The 19,962-nt window shown below is 35.1% G+C and overlaps 1 protein-coding gene across 1 annotated transcript in view; it reads left to right on the top strand.

Moving 5' to 3' along the window:
* Window positions 1–2,977: 2,977 nt before the first annotated feature.
* Window positions 2,978–19,962, top strand: part of LOC129809027 (uncharacterized) — a 45,557-nt gene continuing 28,572 nt past the window's right edge. The window contains exon 1 of the mRNA XM_055858887.1: window positions 2,978–5,900. The gene's annotated coding sequence lies outside the window, so the exon portion shown is untranslated. The remainder of the gene's footprint in view (window positions 5,901–19,962) is intronic.

Raw genomic sequence — 19,962 nt, 5'->3', positions numbered from 1 at the left:
TCAATTTGAATCCAAATTTTAAGAATTTGGCCTTATTGAAATATCAATAAAATTCTTCACTGTAGGACCTTTAGTAAATCAAGATCAAGGAAACTGCGTTCTTTTGTCCAGTTCTGTATTAATTTTTAATTATTTTGACTGCTTAAGATAAAGGTACAAAAGCTTTTTTATGGATCTAACTAGTTTTTCATTGGAGGAAGTTGCGTTTCTAGCTTGAGAGTAATATTTTAAAAAATGCACTTCAACCAAATGGACTTTGAAAAATCAGCATAAATCCTGTTTTAATCCGATTGCTAACAACCTTTTGATTGGTTTTTAAAGAGTAAATATAAGCTTTCTTATTTTGAGAAAAGGGACCAACTATTTCAGTTTTAATTTAAAATTTTTTTTTGGAAGATTTCTACAAGATTTCTATTTAAAATTCACCTTCTACATCGATTTTTATTATATCAAATTATTTGTAAAGACTGTAAAGAAATTTCTTTTTTGTTTGTGTTAAAAAATAATTCAAACCCAATTTTGATGATTCTGTCGAATTTCGTAAATTGAAAGATGCTAAAGACACCGAGAAGACCTCATTGAAGAAAAAGTCTGGGGAATTCATTAAAAATTGAATGGAAAATTCATTTTACTATTCAAAAAAACGTGAGAGCTCAAAGTTCTCAAAAAAAAACACATTTTAAGATTTTAAAAATTATATTTTAAGCAATGCTTTATAAAATCACCGTGAATCAATTTTCATCCAAATTGAATGATTCTGAGGTTTTTAGTAGGCTCAAGATTCATCAAAACACCTTTTATTTAAAAGCCAGTAAATGCGCTTGGCTTGGTGAAAATGCCCTTAAGATGAGATTGATCTTTTGAATAATTTTTAGTTTTATGTTTCTTTTTTGGTTTTTGAATATCGTGTCGCCCTTGAGGGGTTTCAACTTTTCGTTTATTTACATTAAAGTTTTAGTATAAATGGAAGAAGATTTTGGTAGCATATCCACAATTAAAAAAAAATAACAAAATAGAAAACACTATAACCATCTATTCATCTCTTAGGCGTACGCTGTGCCTTTTATTGCTCCTAATGAACAATAATTATGCAACAATCCATGAAAAAAAGTGTGTGTGGCAAAAATTATGAAAGCGTGACTTGTACGTGTTGTTTTGGTGAGGTGACGACAAAAATGAAGAAGTGCACAACAAAATGAAGAATTGTTCTATACATTGGCGTCTAACATCGTCTTAACTTTTATTTTCTACACCTCCACCTAATTGGCTATTTGTGGACAATAAAATAAATTTATTTTGCAATAATCTTCACGAAGGTTGAAACTATGGATGATACATCGTTCATGAAATTTATTGGGAAAAGGCCGGGAGAGAAACATTGTCACTCCATTTGATCGCAATTCCAAGTGAATGATCACCGTGATCAAGGAAACGACGTGTGCTCATTGAGGCACGCACAAATGGCAGAATATTGTGGTTTTTCCCGCCAAAAAAATTACCCACGTTCAAATATCCTGTTACAGATTCCAACAAGCGTGTAAAGTACATTAATTGTAATTGCTAATATTTACCATGTGTGCTCTCATGAGGGACCAAATTATACAACATCAATAACAACGTGCAATTGAGTTTACTTTTATCACGCTGAACATTGGATAATAATGAAAGAGGGTATACTACCAATTGTGCGTTGGAAAGTGATTACTTATCTGTGGAAAATCCATTTTTTTATTTCGCCTATATCCAGAAAGTAGGGCAATTGAATTAATTTTCTGCTGGAAGTCGGAGAAATTCAAACATTTTACACTTCAAAAATTACCATTTGCAATCGGGAAAGAAAATAGGACATCTGTAATTCCCCATTGCGAATTTATCGTCATTGGTGCTTCACAAAGAGAATCAACAATTTAAGTCTCTATTTCAATATCCGGATGAGGCAAATAAATCTTATAATATATATGTTAACAACTTAATCAAAAGAAGATTTCAGTTATTTAAAAAAAAACCCTACAAATGGTAAAAAATCATTCTAAATTTATATTAACACCGCAGTTCTTATCAAAAATGAACCAATAAAATCAAAAAGAGTAATCGTTTTGATCTTGAAAACTCCACAGGTGGTGCAATGATTAGCATTTGGCAAAAACTGATCACTAACTAGTTTCCGGTCTCTTGCGTTTAACAAAAAAAAATGTTTCAATTTGCTAGACATGTGATAACGATTAAGAAGTTTTTATCCATTTATATTACATACTTTTTCGCTACCGGATTTACTTTGCTTTTGACGAAAACAACCGTAATTCCCACTGTGGTTGAGCTGCTGAATGAGAAAGTCGGTCGCCGATGCACAACTCCGATGTTCGTGAGAATTTTTGGGGCCACACTGGTTTAAACTAAGCCACAAATTGCTTCTCAATACGGGCAAGTATCGAATGTCCCCCAATTTTTTTTTATACAGTTTTTATCTCACCCGCTGAAATATCCTATTCTATAACCTTGGATTCCATTCTCATTCACTGCGAAAGAATGGAGCTCATGGAGGACACAGTGATACATATTATAATAGATATAAAACCGATGAGTAATTCTTATAGATGAAGATAGTTCTCAGTAATAGATTATTAAGTCTTTAGAAGTTATTTTTTTGTGTCTCAATTACAATAAATATATTTTTTTTCGTATTTCTGAACAATAATTTTATAAAAAAATGTATCAAGTGACAAAACATGTTATAATAATAAATCAAATTTTAAAAATATACCTAATATATGTATTAAGAAGTATCTACGGAATTTTAGCTTCCTCTTTGGGGTTTATAGCACCCAAACCAAATTGACACAAAGTTGCAGTGCAATTTAAAATAAAAATATTAAATAAATAAGCTTAAAAATATTATAGTTTTTTAGACTATAAACCTAATTTTATTATGTTGCTAATTTTACTTATTTATTTTTTATTTCTTTAACTTTTTAACTTTTTTACCATTTAAAATAATTTCTTTCATTGCAAAATTTTAGATATTATCTTGCGATAGCATTAAGAGTTTTACAATACAGACCATTAAATGCTTTTAATTATATACAACGTAACTTCTTTTATATCTGACTCAGAGAATTCTTCGAGATGAACAGGAGCAGGAAATGTCTCTTTAGGTATACATCCTTTAGGAACTTAGTTTTCCTTTGATTCTCATTGACCAACTTAAAGGGACCAGGAAGAATTCCAATTATTATGATCCTCTAATCGACAATTGTTAATAAGATTTCGGAATCTATGCATTTCCACGGGAGATCCTGTAACAACAGGCCTGTTACCTTCAGAGATTACAGACTTACTATGTAGAGTATTGGCTTAAGTTTCTCAAAGCTGCCCAATTTGGACTTAGTTTTAGCATTACATAATTCAAAGAACTAAAAAAAATATTATAAGGGAAGGCGTGCTACCTTCGTACGATTCAAACTTCGGACAATCATTTTTTTTCTATGACTCATGGTTCTGTTCAGGTAGTTTGAAGCATTGGACTAACTATTTAAAATCTGAAAATAATTTTATAATATTAGTAAAATTCGTAAAAAAACATATTAAAAAAATGAGTCGTCCGAAGTTAGCGTGCTTTTCCCTAGCCCTAGTTTTTTTCCGGAGATCTCGTGGAGCAGTTGGTAGGTGCGTCTGTCTGATCTTTGGTGGTGAGATCCCTAGCTCGACTCTCACAGTTCTATTCATATTCCACCTAGTGTAAAGAACTGCCTGTTTGAAGGGGGAGATACTTACATGTTATGCAATATGCAATGCAAAAAATGAATCGTACTGCAGAGGGGAGTTCCTAGGCAGTCTACGTAGGACTTATCAAATTCTTATAATACAGGATATCAGATTTAAAAAAAAAATGATTACATTCCTTTATGGTCTCGTATTGTTCCAAAGAGAAAGTGAGATATTGAAAATTTTAATTTATTTCGGAAATTTGATTCAAAATTCCTGCATATCTCAACTTCAGCACCAAATCGAATTTACATGTAATCCCTCACGATAAGAATCTCACATACAAAAAGCTGATCTAGCATCTAGGTTTCTCGTTAGTTTTCTCTTTGACGAATAAAAATTAATTGATAGATAATTTCAAAATATGTAAAAATAAATATAGAATTGTAAAATTCAATATAATGTACAAATATTAGAAAAGTGAGATGCCACACATTCGGATCGGTCGGATCCTTTAATAAGGATCCTTAGCGTGGCGATCCTGGCTTAAAAATACAAGTTAAAACCCCTATTTTTAATTTACTGATCATGGTGCAGCGAATATCGATGATCTCAATTAAAATCTAAAAGTGCGTCTCTTAAAAATTTAACTTAAAATAAAAATAATATATTTGAAACATTCAGATTCAGAATATCGGCTTCTTCAGACCTGTCCTTTATGACAGGTCCTTTATGACTTTATATCACAAAATGCTTGATTAGGTATGATTCTGTCCTAATGACTCTTGCTTTTATTTTTTATAAATTTTTTCTGGAAAAACATTTTGGCTTAGTGAATTAGCAAGTTTGGTAAGTAAAGAATTAAAGTTGATCAGTTTAAAATGGCAAAAAAGAACTTTTTATTTTTTGACAATAATTAGCAATAATGTTTCAATATTTGCCAGGATTCTGTAGAATTTGTAAGTTATGGATTAACCTTATTAAGAAATTATATATATATTCCAGTAATAATATCTTTAGTAATCCTCCGGTGGCAAGACAATTATGTCTAGATTATTGTAACTGATGATTTAATTATTAACTTTAAGTTTGTTTTTAATTTACAGGATTATGCTACAAAACTTTTTACCAAATTAAGTAGTTTAGGCTAGTTTATTTTTAAATTTTGTCACCAGAAACAATCGATAGTATCCGTATTTATCTACTCTACAATGACTACAGCTCTTATTTTCTCCGTTCAGCACGATGAAACATTCTTCTTCAGATGAATGGAATGAAAGCAGTGACGAATGTTGCACGGTGTTGTGCTTGAGAGAAGACGGACTTCCGTTTAGCACAGATTGAGCAACAGTTTTCGGGGCGGACTCTCGCTCGGATGACGTTATCGTGAAATGTGCAGGTATTTCGAGAATCTCACAAAGAGACCATATAGGAGGAACTCTGCGGGTTCGGAAACGCCGGCATTTATCATCTTCGCGCCACTCCACATTTCACAAGTCTCTCCACGAAAAATAAGAAAAAGAATTAAGAGAAAAAAAAACAGATCGTGGCCGAGAGGCAATCCGATGGACCCCACCATGAGCCACTGACGACGTCACTCATGGAAGTCCAACTTCATCACTCTTGGTCTTGGTGGAGACTCACCAGGGCTGGAGCGATGGTGACGAGGAGAAACCCGAAGCGACTGCCTGCCCAGAAATGAATGTGTGAAATACGCGCAATTCCAACTTCGCAGTTAGTTGAATTTCGCTGCTTCACAGTGAAACATGCTCATGAGTGCCGCGAGATTTTCCATTCACTCAGCATTCGCTCCACACCTCAATTGAGAGCTACTCCAGCAACTCTACAAGACATTCTTCTCAGTGTTTTGTGTGCGTGCGATCGAAAAAATCCTACTTCTTTTAACTTATTTGCTGGATTATCCCTTAAGTTTTGTGATAAGTGATACACCAATCCCTTATGTGCTTTCACAGTGATATATAGAGTCTGTTATAGGAGGAATATCTCAAGTGATAGTTAACCGAATAGAGAGAAATTTCTCTGCAAAAGCCCACACAGCAAAAAGTGACTCTTTTGGATTATCACACCCATTTACTTTTTGGCCATACCCCGAGGATATTAACAGCAAAATCAGACAGATCACATTTGGATATAATAATTTGGATTAAGTGGAAATCGGGGCAGTTTTTCCGTTTTCGGTAAGTTGTCTGTAAATTAAAAGTAAAAAGAAAAACTTTAGTGCCTAAAAAGACTTTACGATGAAACTGCAAAAAAATGTTCTCCAAAAATATTCAAGTGCCTAATTACCCTGAATTCCAAGCACTCAAGATTTCGATTCAATATCGCATCCAAAGGTGTTAAATCACGTACATGCCTAAAAAAAAGGCGTACAGACGAGTTTCACTTTGTTGTATGACCAATGCAGGAGAAACGTCTCGACGTGGATTTTCATTGGACTCGAAAGCAGGCCCAAAGTCACTTCAATTTGATCATTACCATACAATGAGCACTGATGAAAGTCATCGTTAGAATTAATCCCGCCGATGACACCATTGTATGAAATCATAATTTATTCTCTCCTCGCAAACACCCAGAATTCTACAACACATATAATAGCACATAATGATAGGGCTCAAGAGCATCATGATTATTCTTTGATTGCGCACAAAAAAAAACGAACTGGCAATTGTCGGTGATTCTCTGATGGAATTTTCTCTGATTTCGTGGATTTCCCTCCCACCAATAGCTAAAAAGAAGCGAGAATTTGAAGAAAATAAAAGACATATTCATCGCAAATTCAACACACGAACTCCAACTTGCAAAGCTCGATTCGCACATATATATTTTCTGTTTTGGTATTTGCTTATGAAGCTGTAATTTAAATATTCAGTGGAGTTTTTTTTTGGAACTTTGTTTGGAAGAGTTTGGAAATATTGCAAGAAAAGAAAGGAATCTGTTAATTTATTTTATTAACATGGCACAGCTTCGAAGATTTTTAAGAAAATGAGTAAGATGTCTCGAGATTGTGATGTGTGCATTTCATAAAGATAAGCCGGTATTTGCTTCAATTCGAAAGTACTTGCATTTAGCAGAAATGTTAAAGGTCTCTTGGACAATTTTTTTTGTAAATTAAATCTAGAAAGGTTTTTCTCCAAGTCTTAGGGGAAACTGGGGCACTACCAAACACGGGGTACCACCAAACACTGCGATTTTTTAATCAGATAGTCGACTTCAGAGGACAAGGCTTATAGAAAGGAGAATGGTCAAAACTATATGGGCGCTGGTCCCGGAATCGCCACAAACGAGAGTAGGCGCATTTTGTAGGTACTGATATAAGATTGAAAAATTGCCGGCACCCAGGACCATAAACGCTGGGAGTCCTTGTAAAAATGCCTTTATCCTTTCGATAAATCGCTGTTTTGACAACGAATTACGCAAGAACGGCTAAAGTGATCTTGATGAAATTCGGTATAGGGGCACTGTATGACTTAAAGTTTTTATCCATGCATACCATCCCCTCCCCCCACCCTTCATTCTGATAGCCCCCATACAAAATGGGGGCACTTTACCTTATAACTCCTTTCTAAGAGGAGGTAGAAAGCTGAAATTCGACAAGGGAACAAAGCTTAGGGAATACTTTTAAACCATATATAATATCTCCCTCCTGTGTCCTCCTTTCTGGTTGCCCTCATACAAAATGAGAGCATTTTACCTTGTAACTCCTTTCTGAGAAAAGATAGAAAGTTGAAATACAGCATGGGAACAAGGCTTATAGAAGACTTTTTAACCATACAGACCAAACCCTTCGTCCATCACCCCTTCTGGTAGCCCCCATACAAAATAAGACTATTTTACCTTATAACTCCTTTCTAAGAGGAGGCAGAAAGCTGTAATTCGACTAGATGTCTATAAATGCAAATAAAATCTAGAAAATTATTGTTAACGTTATTAGTTATTCATTTTTTTTTCATTCTTTTACAAACCAACTACTTCTTCTCAGAAAGGAGATCAAAATGCTCCCATTTTGTATAGGATTACTAGAAGGGATGGTGGAGGAGGGGATTAACATGCATGGTTGAAGTGTCTTCCATAAGCTTTGTTCCCTTGTTGAATATCAGCTTTATACATCCTCTTAGAAAGGAGTTATAAGGTAAAGTGTCCCCATTTTGTATGATGGCTACCAGAACGGAGGGTGGAGGGAGGGGGTGGTATGCATAAATAAAAAGCTTAAAACATACACTGACCCTATACCGAATTTCATCAAGATCGCTTTAGCAGTTCTTGTATAATTCGTTGTCAAAACAATGATTTTTCGGAAGGATAAGGGCCTCTTTTACAAGGACTTCCAACGTTTATCGTCCTGGGTCCCGGCATTTTTCTCAACCTTATATCAATATCTTCAAAATGCGTCTACTCTAATCTTTGTATGAAGATGAACCAGCGCCCATATACTTTTGATCATTCTTCATCATTGTAAAAAATAGTTTTTATGCTCTAGAACTGTTCCTCCATGCTTTAGAACATTGGTCCCAGAACAAAAGTTGTTACCTATACTAATGTCTATCCAATGACATAGGTCCCGTTCGTGGCGATTCCGGGACCGGATTTGACCATTCTCCTTTATGGGCATGGGATGCTTGTCCACTGAAGAAATGGTCGAAATAGTTAAAGTAGTTTAGAAGTAAAAATTAGAGTTTGGTGTTACCCCGTGTCTGGTAGTGTTCCAGTTTCTTCTATTACATTTTTGACTAAAATCAAAATTATTAACCTAAATTAATTCCTTCAAAGCGATAGGAAATCTACTCTGATACCCAATAAATTAAATTTGACTTTTTCTAGTTGGAATTAAAAAAAAAAGATGTAGTTGATGTATAAAATATTTTTGGGCACTGAAAATAAATTTAAGAAAATAACATTCTTTGAAATAAAAGTAAATGCTTAAAACTGAATTTGGTAAAAGATAAACTTATCAATTTTCAACGATTTTCCATAAAACTTTCTTAAATAAAATTATGTTTAAATTAATATGAGAAAGAAAGAAATATAAAATTAGGAGATTAACAAACAAACAGTTTCTTTTGTGTCCTTCGGTGTTTTTATTATATTAAAGTTCTACATTTTTTTTTGATTTTACATTTATCAGTGCTGATTTACTAACAAAAATGTTTAAACTATCATTCCTTCTTTAATTCACTCAGTATGATTCATATTACAACGTATTTTTGGAATTTTGAATCTTGATATAATACCTATTTTAAATCTTCTTCCTATTTTAGATCTTTCAGAAAGTAATGTCACTTTTTTAAAGGAACAGTAACTTTAAATAAATTTTATTGACAAAAAATATTTATTTCTTTGACATTGATGATTTATCCTCATAAATGCTCAAATTCTGAGATAAAAATTAATTTAATTCCAAACTATTGGTCTTTCGCAAGGCAAAAGTAGTGACTTGGATATGAATAATAAAATTTATAAGAAACTATTTTGAACACGACTATAATTTCACCGTAAATAATTACCATTGTAATTTATAAATTATGAAATATTGTCCCTCGTTGATTTTCTTTAAAAACACCAATCAACATAATTTAACATTTTCTCCTCGTATTGTTTGATGAAAATTATTGGAAAACTTTACTAGAAATTGCATTTATAATTGGTAATGTACAATTCAAAAGTTGTTAAAAAATATTAGTGATTTCTAAAACTTGCAATTGTAATGCAAATTAATTTAACATTCACTTAAATGGCTTTCAACTTAAAATTTTTCTTTGCGATTTCGAAAAATTGCAAACTTTCAGAAAATTCATAAAACATGCAGCTTGTCTGATATTTTTGGCTTTTCTTTATCCAAGAAACAACGAAGAAAAAATCCACAATTTTAAGATACTGGAGGCGGTGAATTTTATTTTAGCAAGAAGTTATTATTTTTTTTCCTTATTAATTTTTATTGTTTATTCACCGAAAAGAGCTTGCATTTCGTGATTGTGGTCTCTTTCCCCTTCTCGTTAATTTTTGGTGCTTCTTGCATGGCGCTGAAGGAACCAGTAATAGAAGGACGGTAGAATATTTTCGTGCAAAATACACCAAATGAGGTAATCAGGGAAAATGTTCCAACGTGGATGATTATTTAAACGATATACCCGATCAAATTTCAAGTTAAAAAGCTATAATCAGTCTTGGTATAGCTATTATTATTTATGGTTGTTGAATTGAGTGTAAAAGTAAGGGTGAAACGAAAATGCAGAAAATATATCCGTGTTCTTGCCAGCTGAAAAGAAATATTTTAATGAAATACGTGATTTATTTAGTTGCAAACGCGTTGCCAATTAAAATAAATCAACAAATTGAATTTATGGAGATGTGTGTGCAGAATTTAAAATGGTCAAGTTGAAAAAGACACAGAAAAGGTTGAACCTTTAGCACCTGACTCTTCTTCTCTCCGAGCCACAGCAAATTCTGTCATCAATACTTTATCACTTGGCGAGTCCATTGACTACCTGTTGGGCTGTAGAGAGACAGAAAACTTTTACAGTTACGTGATGGACAAAATCTCCAATAAAATATCCGTGAGATCCTTAAAAGGAAGGTTGATCTCATGCTCTTAGTTCACCTCTTTGGCATTTCACAATTTCAGCGCATTTTCAAATTAAATCTCATGGAGTTGTGGTGCTGGTTAAATTTCATAAATTTCAGCTTGTCTTCAAGAATTCCTAATTTACTATACATACATTTATCATCGGGATCATCGGTATTGTATTTTTCAATTTTCGAAAAGTTATATTGGCAAACAAATCTCCTGTAGCTTCTCCTAAATATTGAAAAATTTTCATAATATTTTATTCAGTTAAGAAAGAATTATAGTCTCTTGAGTATCGAAAAAATGAGTAAGAAAATGAAATATCTTGTTTATCTTCATCAATTATATTCGTTTATTAAAAATATCTCGCAACGGATTGAACAATCTGTGGTTATTAAAGAGGATAATTTTAGTTTATTTAGGATATATTTTTTCTTGTTAGTAAACTATTGCTTAAATTATTAACACTTGTTCACATTTTTTGTTGTTGTTCTTTTTATTTGGTTTTTCAATAACGCCGGAAGGGTGTTTATAGTAAATTTATTAAAGTATGGATATGGATGTAGATATTCAAAAATTGATCGTAAAGTATAGAACAAAAAAGTTTGTTCACTTTTAGAATTTATGCAATATAGCTAATTTGTATAATATTTTTAAGCCGAGTTCGATAGACTTTTCGGTATAAAATTAAATAAGTTTTAAAAATTAATAATTATAAAAAGTTATGTTTGAAATCAAATAATCGTTCGATAACTAAATATTACTTTTATAAAATTCGAATGCTAGGAAATTACCTAAAATCACACAAAAATAAGCTTTAATCTCTGAACTGCACATATAGATTGCTAAAGTGCTTGTTTCATAATTTTTAAACTATTACATTACCTTTGAAGCATTAAATTTGTTGCAATAATTCTTATACATTTGTTTGTAATAATAAAAAATTTATCTTTATCTGTCAAAATAGAATTATTACGATGTTGAAAGTGACATGTTTTAAAAAGTTGTTGATTTTACTAATGAATGCACAGTTGTATTGCCACATTTGCCCATTTGCAAGAAAACATTTTTTTTAAATATATTAATTGAGTTTTTATATATAAAAGTTTAAACTGTGTATAAATTTAACTTTAGGTAATTCTAGCAGAAATTTATTTTTTTTAAATTAGTATTTGCTACATTAGTGCTTTTTTAAATACAAAGGTGTTAAAGTTTTGCAGCATAATTCTTTATTTTAAGTCTTTTTTTAAACATTTGAAACTTTAATTACTGTCCAAATTAAAAAAAAAAACTATGCATTTGACTATATTGAAAAAGTAAAATTTCTACAAAATAAAAAGAATTAAAAAGTCGTATCTTCTTCTGATTTCTTATATTAAAATTTTTACAATATTTTTAAGCTTACAAAAATATTTTTTTATATTATATAGGGTGGAATAACCGGCTATCGCCATGTTTAGGAAAAAATTAAATTCATTTAATCATAACTTTTGAATCATTGTTACAAGATAAGTCAAATTTGACACAAAGTTACTTAGATGTATTGGCTCTAGATACGTGAAAACAATAATCCTAGAACATAACGCTGGACTACTTAAAAAACTGATTTTTATTAATAATGCAAAAATAACCATTTCGTCGCCACTTTTCGCCAATTTTGTAAAATTTGTAACCACTTCTCGCCACCCACTTGAAAAGAACCACACTCGATTATTTTAGGCAATGCTATGAAAAGAATACATTCACCATTTCTCTTTCCTTGTGATCACTTTATTATTACTCTCTTTAAATGATTTTTCTTCACTTTTATTTGAGAAATCAAATTATGGGGCTTTTGCAGAAAGTAAACAATGCAGATTTGACAACTGAGAATCCACGAAGTGAAGTTAGCGTCGCCTATTGAAAAGATATGGCGACAGGTGGTAAAATCAATTCCAGAATATTACCACTTCTCGCCATGCCTAATTTTTATACAAAAATAATATAAAATGAAATATTAATTGACTAAATACAAATTTTATGTATTCCACAAGTGCAATTAAATATTCAATATGTAGTCGAGATTTTCCACCCGATAGCGAAATAGAGCCCGGCTGGTGGATTCCCTTCCTTGTTCGCGGGAAATTCATATTTCCCGCCTCTCGCTCCAAGCAAGGCCTTTTCCTGGTGGTATAGTTCTGTTGCCCGCCGTGTGGGGGGGATTGGCTGACAGGCAACACTGTCAGTCAGTCGGTAACATGGCCTGGAAGTGTTCGGATGGGGGCACAGAGCTGGGTCGCTGCCGGGCAATTGGCCGCGATAAGCCTTGGTCTCCCTAAGGAATCTTTCAGGGCAAAAGCCCGACTTCAAGTCAGAAGTGGGATGAATATCCTCCCACAAGTGAAGTGGGTGTAGTTATCAAGTTTTGAGAATTTTCGGTCAGGGTGACAGCAGCGGATGGCGATGATGGCGGCAGCAAAGCAAAGATGAGTACAAGAATACGCTTTATATATTATTTAAAATGAGTAGAATAAATGCTTTAAGGGGATTTGAGCAAGGGGTCGAGGAATCTCTAGATATTGGGGGCTTAATTTGGGGGCTCATGGTTTTCTAGAGAGTGACATGTGCTCAAGTCCCAAGAATTGGGGATATGTAGGGGAAGTAATATTTTTAGCACATTCAAGACTCACAGCATTTTAGAACAGTTTGAATGTGTTGAAAATTAGATGGCGCTGTCGGTGATGTGGTGAAAGGGTTTTGCGTTTTGACATTTCTGAAATTAGGCGGAATTGTTGTTTACAATTGTTTTTCCCAGATTTTATGGTCAATCAATGAAAGACTGCATTAAAGAAGGATTAAAACCTGTATGGAAATGTGCTGGGAACGTGTTTTGTTGTAGACAAGCCATGGTAAAGGGAATTTTTATGCAGTGCGTCTCAGGAAATGACCATGTTAGGAGAAGGCTGGGAGAGTTCCAGGAGAAGAATTGAACCATCTGACCAGACAAAATGATGAGCTCGATGATCAGCTTGATCACTCCGCAGGTAAATAGAGCGGATTCGGTCATGAAAGTTCTTTCTTTAGAAGTAAGCACATGGTATGGTTAAGAGGAAACGGTTTATATGACAGCGATGGAAGTTTAGATTGGATAGATTTCTTATAGAGCACCATGGGGGCCCGATTCGGAGATGTTCTGTTAAAAAACTGTGATGCCTTGGGTTGCTGTTTTGGACTGAGGGGACTGAGGTGATTGAATAAGGCACGATAAGAGTTGAGTCTATAGTTTGGAATATTCTGGGTTAAAAGTGGAGGCATTCTCAGGCACAGTTGGGGATGATAGAATGATACCCGAGTGTAAAAAAAAAAAAGAAAAGAAAAGTAAAATTATGGGAGAATTCGGGAAAGATTATTTACATCATTAAGTATTCCGATTTCTATTAAAGTGGTTGAATGAACTGGAGAATGCACAGGGTGTGATTGGGCATAATTGCGGATCTTGTGTGGAAAATTAGAGGAACATTTTGTGGAGTGATATTTACCTCAATGAAGTGAGGTTAAAAAAAAAAAAAAAAAAAAAAAAAGCAAAAGTCTGGAGGATCGTGTTTTCTATGAAAGGAATAGCTTCAAGATCTCATTACACCTGTGTGCATCTGTAATTTTGCGAATTCTGAAGTTTTGGGTCGATTGCTGTGATAAGGAAGTGCAATTTAGGGATTTTCTCAGGAGATCTGGAAAAAAAACAGCGAAGGATTGGGAAATATGTCATTTTACCAAAGCTTCTGGTGGAATTCGAGGAGGAAAATTCCGTTTTAAGGCAGTTGTTGTTATTCGTGTCGGGATGCTTGTTACAATGTGGTCAACTTATGTTGTATTGTTGTAGATCCCGTATTGGGGGAATCTGCGGGGTCTGTTGTAGACCATTTGGGGACGCCTTCCAGTGGTGTGGATGCTTCCTTCATGCTTCTGGAGTTTTTAGGCAAGGGCGGTGTATTTATTGCGTTTTATTCTATGTGAAGGTGTCTTTTTCTAAACATTCGGTTGCTTCCACCGGGCGTGACTCGAACTAGCGGCTATGATAGTTGAGCCAGATATCTCGTCCGCCCGGAACTCGGCAATCTTACCTGTTGCTCCACTGAGATCCCCTTTAAGGCAGTAGAACCTTCAGAAATATTCTTTAAAGCCAAGAGGTAGGAAAAGATGAAAGACAGAAGTGAAATTTGGGCTGGCAGCAGGAATATTTTTTTAAAAGAAATATCAAAGTCTCGTTACAAGAATTGAGAAGAAATTTTAGATTCCAAAGATTTCTAGGTGAGGAATTATACTTCTGAAAAGCCGGGTATATCAACAAGAGTTTGCTGTGTTTCGATTCCGATGCAGACAAAAGAGCACATTTCTCGGAACGGTATAACCTGTCCCGGATTTCCGTTCCGAGATTCGAATGATCGAATTAATATTCGTGGAATTGAATTATATGATCTCAATTCTTTAAGAGAGCTGGCGTAGAGTCTCAGTATTTTGGAGATTATAGTGTCAAATCGTGTCAAATTGAGGAGCTCTTAAGGCTTGTAAGAGCTGCTTTGAGCTAGGGGAAATCAATTTAATTGTAAATACAGTAATACTTGTTACAATTGGTGGAATTGGATTGAAATTCCCTGGAGATTTAGAATTTGTGTTGATAATTGATGTTCAAGTCATGGTGCAAAGATCAAAAAACGTTATATTTCTAGGACCCAGAATTGGACAGAGTGATTGATGAATTGTAGGACATTAGGAAGTTCAACTGTTTCCATTTCCATTGTTGTAGCAGCCAGAACAGAGGGTGTCCCGAGAGGGAAAGGATGAAATGAGAAACTTAGGGATTTCTTTGAGTGGAGATTTATCAAAAGGGAATTGCCCGTCAAATAGTATGCCAAAGTCCTTGAGAGACAATTCCTAGACATTGTCGAGAACCCGGAATGGGTGAGGAAGAGTGCGGGTTCGGGCCGGGGGGAAGTAACTCGGAGCTGTTTTTTCACCCTGAGGATGATTGTCTAGTGGACTTGAAAGTATGCTGTTCCATTTTGTGCTTGTTCATGGCTTTGGGAAGGACATATGAGATAGTGTCGAGAGGAACTTTGGGTTTATAGCACAAGTATGGAGTGAATGAGGAGTTAGTGGGAGATATCCTGTTATTGTACAGGGACTGCAGTAGCAAGAGTCAAAGAGTTTAAGTCGGAAGATTTTCGGGTTGTTGTTTGACTGTGTCATGGATGTGTTCTTTCACCATTATCGTTCACGTTATATATACATAGACTAGATTATGGAACGCAGTTGGAAGCTATCTTCTCTTTGCAGATGAATTGGTTCTTTTTGGTTATCTCGAATAAAGCTTCAGAGCTCACTTGACCGATTTGTAAGTGTTGTGGCGAAACAGATATGAAGGTGAAAGTGGTTAAGTCTGAGGTATTGGTGATTTTCTAACAGTCTGTACAATGCATTCTAAATGTTGTTGAAGACCCAATGGAAATGGTGGAGAAATTCAAGTATCTCGGGGTGTATTCACGAGAGATGGTAGGATAGACAATGAACTATCGTCGTGAATCGATCAAGCTTCTGCAGTAATGAGGGAGCTTAGCAGAAGTGTGATAACAAAGGCCGGACTTAGTTGTTCGGCTGAATTATAAGTTTCAAAGCTGTGTTCATTCCTATTCTCACCTATAGTCATGGGATTAGGGTAATGATCGAAAGGCAAGATCGCGAATATAAGCTGACGAGATGAGATACCTCCAGTTGGTTAAGGAAATTTCTCGTTGAGATCGAGTCAGGAACGTAGCCGTTCTTGAGGAGCTAGGAGTCTAGAAGTTGCTTCTTTGACTTGAGAGATCGCAACTTCGATGGGATGTGTATGTTCAATGCATAAATAGAGAAAGATTTCAAAGAAAAGCTTTGCAAGCCGTTGTGGAGAGGCGACGATCTCGGAGCAGATCTAGGACAAGGTGACTGAATCAAATTCAGGATCTTGCCTTGGAGCGCCTTGACGGTGAACACCTTCCTAAAGTGACGGAGAATCTGGTAGCGTGGTGCTGCTAACCTGGATGTCCCAAGCCGCAACCCCAATAAGGATAAGCAATTGGAAATATGGTGATAGTGATGGTGTTGAATTTAAAATCCAGATTTTAGTGAATACTTTTGCCATAATACACGACAAAAAAATAGTACCTCAGAAGACGGTGAATTGGTTTAAAAAAAAAAGAAAATAGGGTGATAAAGTTTATAAATGGAGAGGGTTAGCAACACTATTTGGAAGTTATAGGGCCCTAAAATAATTTAAGAAATGTTGATTGAATTAATTTCACAAGTTCAATATTCAGGTTTTAATGTTTGACTCAGAGGGTACCAATCCAAAGATGGGTGGATTGGTTAATTGTTGAAGTCAATCGAGAATGCCTTAAATCAAGTAATGTGTTGCGAGATGCAGTATTTTGCTTTTAAATTGGGATTATGAACAGTATCAAATATAGTTTTGAGAGATTTGGAGTTATATATGGGTAACTGTGTATTTTTCCAATTGCGATGACTTCTTAATACATATCTAATTGAGTATTTTATATTTTGTTGAGACATTAAAGGTAAATATTCTGGAAGTGCTGGAAGTGGTTCTGAAAGTACTGGAATCTCTGTGGCCAGAATATTGGAATTGGAGATGCATAATGAAGGAGCTTTGGATCTGGAAAGATATTCAAATTAGAACTAAATGAGGATTCCAGCGAGGGTAATAGGCAATACCGTAGAGACATTTCTACCCTGTACTAGCGGACTAATAAAAGTACATGGACGAACAAAACGGTCGCTGCTGTAGAAGTCCCAATAGAGAGATCTGTGGGTCTGGTAGGAATACTGGACAGGTCCACAGTTCAAATGGAATCCGTGTAAGCCGTTACGGATACAGGGGTGCGGACGGTTACAACGGCTTATGCCGTAAAATCTTCCAAACTCAAAACAGTTCTGTTGGTCTGATAGACGTTCCGGACAGGTGTACAGTTCTGCTGAAGTCCGGGTAAGCAGTTACGGATAAAATAGTACTGTCGGTCTGGTATACGTTTCGGACAGGTGTACAGTTCTGCTGAAGTCCGGGTAAGCAGTTACGGACAAAGGGGCGCGGGTGGTCGCAATGGCTTATGCCATAGAAGTTCCCCAGACAGTTCTGTCGGTCTGGTGGGCATTCCAGACAGGTGTACAGATCTGTTAGAGTCTGAATACGCAGTCAGAAGAAGCGGGGTGCGGACGGTCGCAATGGCTTCTTATGCCATAGAAGTTCCCCAGACAGTTCTGTCGGTCCGGCGGGCATTCCGGACAAGTGCACAGTTCTGTGAAATCCGTGTAAGCAGTTACGGATAAAAAAAAGAGCATGTCTCCGCATGTTCTGGTGTACAGTTCTGTTGGTCTAGTGAAGGTCTGGGAAGGTATACAGTTCTGTTGAATTACGCAATGCAGTTATGGGTAGAGGGACATGGAGAAGTTCTCCCCATCAGAATTATGTGGGTCTGATAAATGGTAATTTCAGGCAGAGCACTGTTCTGTAAAATTTAAGAAAGCGTAAGTGATAGAGACACGAAAGGTAGTAGCGGATAATAATGTAGAAGACCTTGACATAATGCTGGTCTGGTAGTCGCATAAGACAAATGGAGGTTTTCTTATGCATGGAAATCATTCCGGTTAATATGATAAAAGTTATTGGGGTCAATCACACTGATACAGAAAAAGCATATTGGTTGTCGCATTATGGAGAAGCGACTCTACCGGTTTCTGAAATTGTTTCTAGAATGGAGTTTCTAAGGCCAGTGGCAGTCGCCTTAAGGGTAATTGGATTTGGAAATAGTGCTTGACAATAGTACTACCCTTCCCCTTTGGCACTGACTACACCGAGGACGGTGAGTCGTCGGATGGCCGAATTGTAGTCGAGATTTTCCACCCGATAGCGAAATAGAGCCCGGCTGGTGGATTCCCTTCCTTGTTCGCGGGAAATTCATATTTCCCGCCTCTCGCTCCAAGCAAGGCCTTTTCCTGGTGGTATAGTTCTGTTGCCCGCCGTGTGGGGGGGATTGGCTGACAGGCAACACTGTCAGTCAGTCGGTAACATGGCCTGGAAGTGTTCGGATGGGGGCACAGAGCTGGGTCGCTGCCGGGCAATTGGCCGCGATAAGCCTTGGTCTCCCTAAGGAATCTTTCAGGGCAAAAGCCCGACTTCAAATAGACAAATTATTTACCCAAATAGGTATTTTTGGCCTGATGAAAATTTGACGACACTTAGTACATTTGGTAAGAGATGTTGGATTCGATGCACTTGCTTAAAATCTTGCTCTAAAATGTGATCAAAATCGTGAATCCAAAACGAATAATTATTATTTTTCGATTCTATGCGTAGAAGCAGAAACAATACAAAAAAATTGCGACTCATTTATTTCATAAATTGCGCAAAATAGCGATTTCAATGAAGGTGGCGAGAAGTGGGGCACTGGCGAGAACTGGTGATTCCACCCTAAGTGATTTTTTTTGATATTGTGAATAATTATTCATTGTTTAATTTCTTTAATTCTCTCATATTCTCAATTGACTGAGTATAACAATATAAATTTCTATTATAGGGAGAACTGGGGAAGTTGTAAATATTTTTGATAGGTGCGAATTTAAAGTAATGTTTCAAGGACTCAGTGAATTTTTAAAAGTTTTATGTAGTTCACATCGAGGGTAATGAGGATGCTGAAAAATAAATCAGATTTCCAAGTAAATTAAAATTATATCACTGCGCATTTTCCTGGGGCAGATTATAACACAGCCTTTAAAAACAATATTAATCTCAATTTCTATAGGAAACATATTATTATTCCTCCAAAAGACCTAATACGGGCTTCAGACCTAAGGCTTAGCCATCTGGCTTAACTCCTCTAATTCCTTATCAGGCATAATTTTTTAGGAAATTGTTGTTTAGAATTGGATATTAAAGGCAAATGATCCATTAGATTTTGAAAAATCAATAAAATTGCTTGTTATTTAGATTTTTCAGACTTTCGGGAACTGGGCTCAACCTCCAGTCTGAAACCGGCATAAGACACGTCAAATGGGAATATTTAGTGACATTTTATTTATTTTTTATCTTTTTTCATTGTCATATGAAAATTCTAAATAATCATATTCGATCACATTCACATACGACAACTCAGAATATAAGTCTCTATTTTTTACAAAATCGTTTTATTCGCTTTTTGGATACCTCTTTATACCCTCTATCTTCCCTGTGAATATTATACTTGAAAGTTAATTATTTTCAAAGTTATAGAGATTTTAAATCTAAAAAAATGCTTGCATGTAAAATCTGAGCTTCAAATCGTTCTCCTGTAAAATTTGCCTACTGCGAGTTATTCGTTTCTTACTCTGAGCGATCGATATACGAAATCTTTTAATTTTAGGAAAATATGATTCTTATTTCTAAACTACTTAGTCTATGTTGACCATTTTTTCAGTGGACAAGTATCCTTAGCTTATATACAGAGACATATCTCGCCATTTGAAGTCTTTTAACTAACGAAAAATATAGTGTTTCTTAGTGCACTTATTTTCTAATTTCCCAGTTCCCCCTATAATAATGTTATTATGATAACTTATTGTATCTCAGATTATTTATATATTTATCATATTTGAGAATTTTTGTACAATTGAAC

The sequence above is a fragment of the Phlebotomus papatasi genome, chromosome 1 (genome assembly GCF_024763615.1).
Source record: "Phlebotomus papatasi isolate M1 chromosome 1, Ppap_2.1, whole genome shotgun sequence".
Lineage (NCBI taxonomy): Eukaryota > Metazoa > Arthropoda > Insecta > Diptera > Psychodidae > Phlebotomus > Phlebotomus papatasi.
This window is presented reverse-complemented; position numbering and strand designations above follow the sequence as displayed.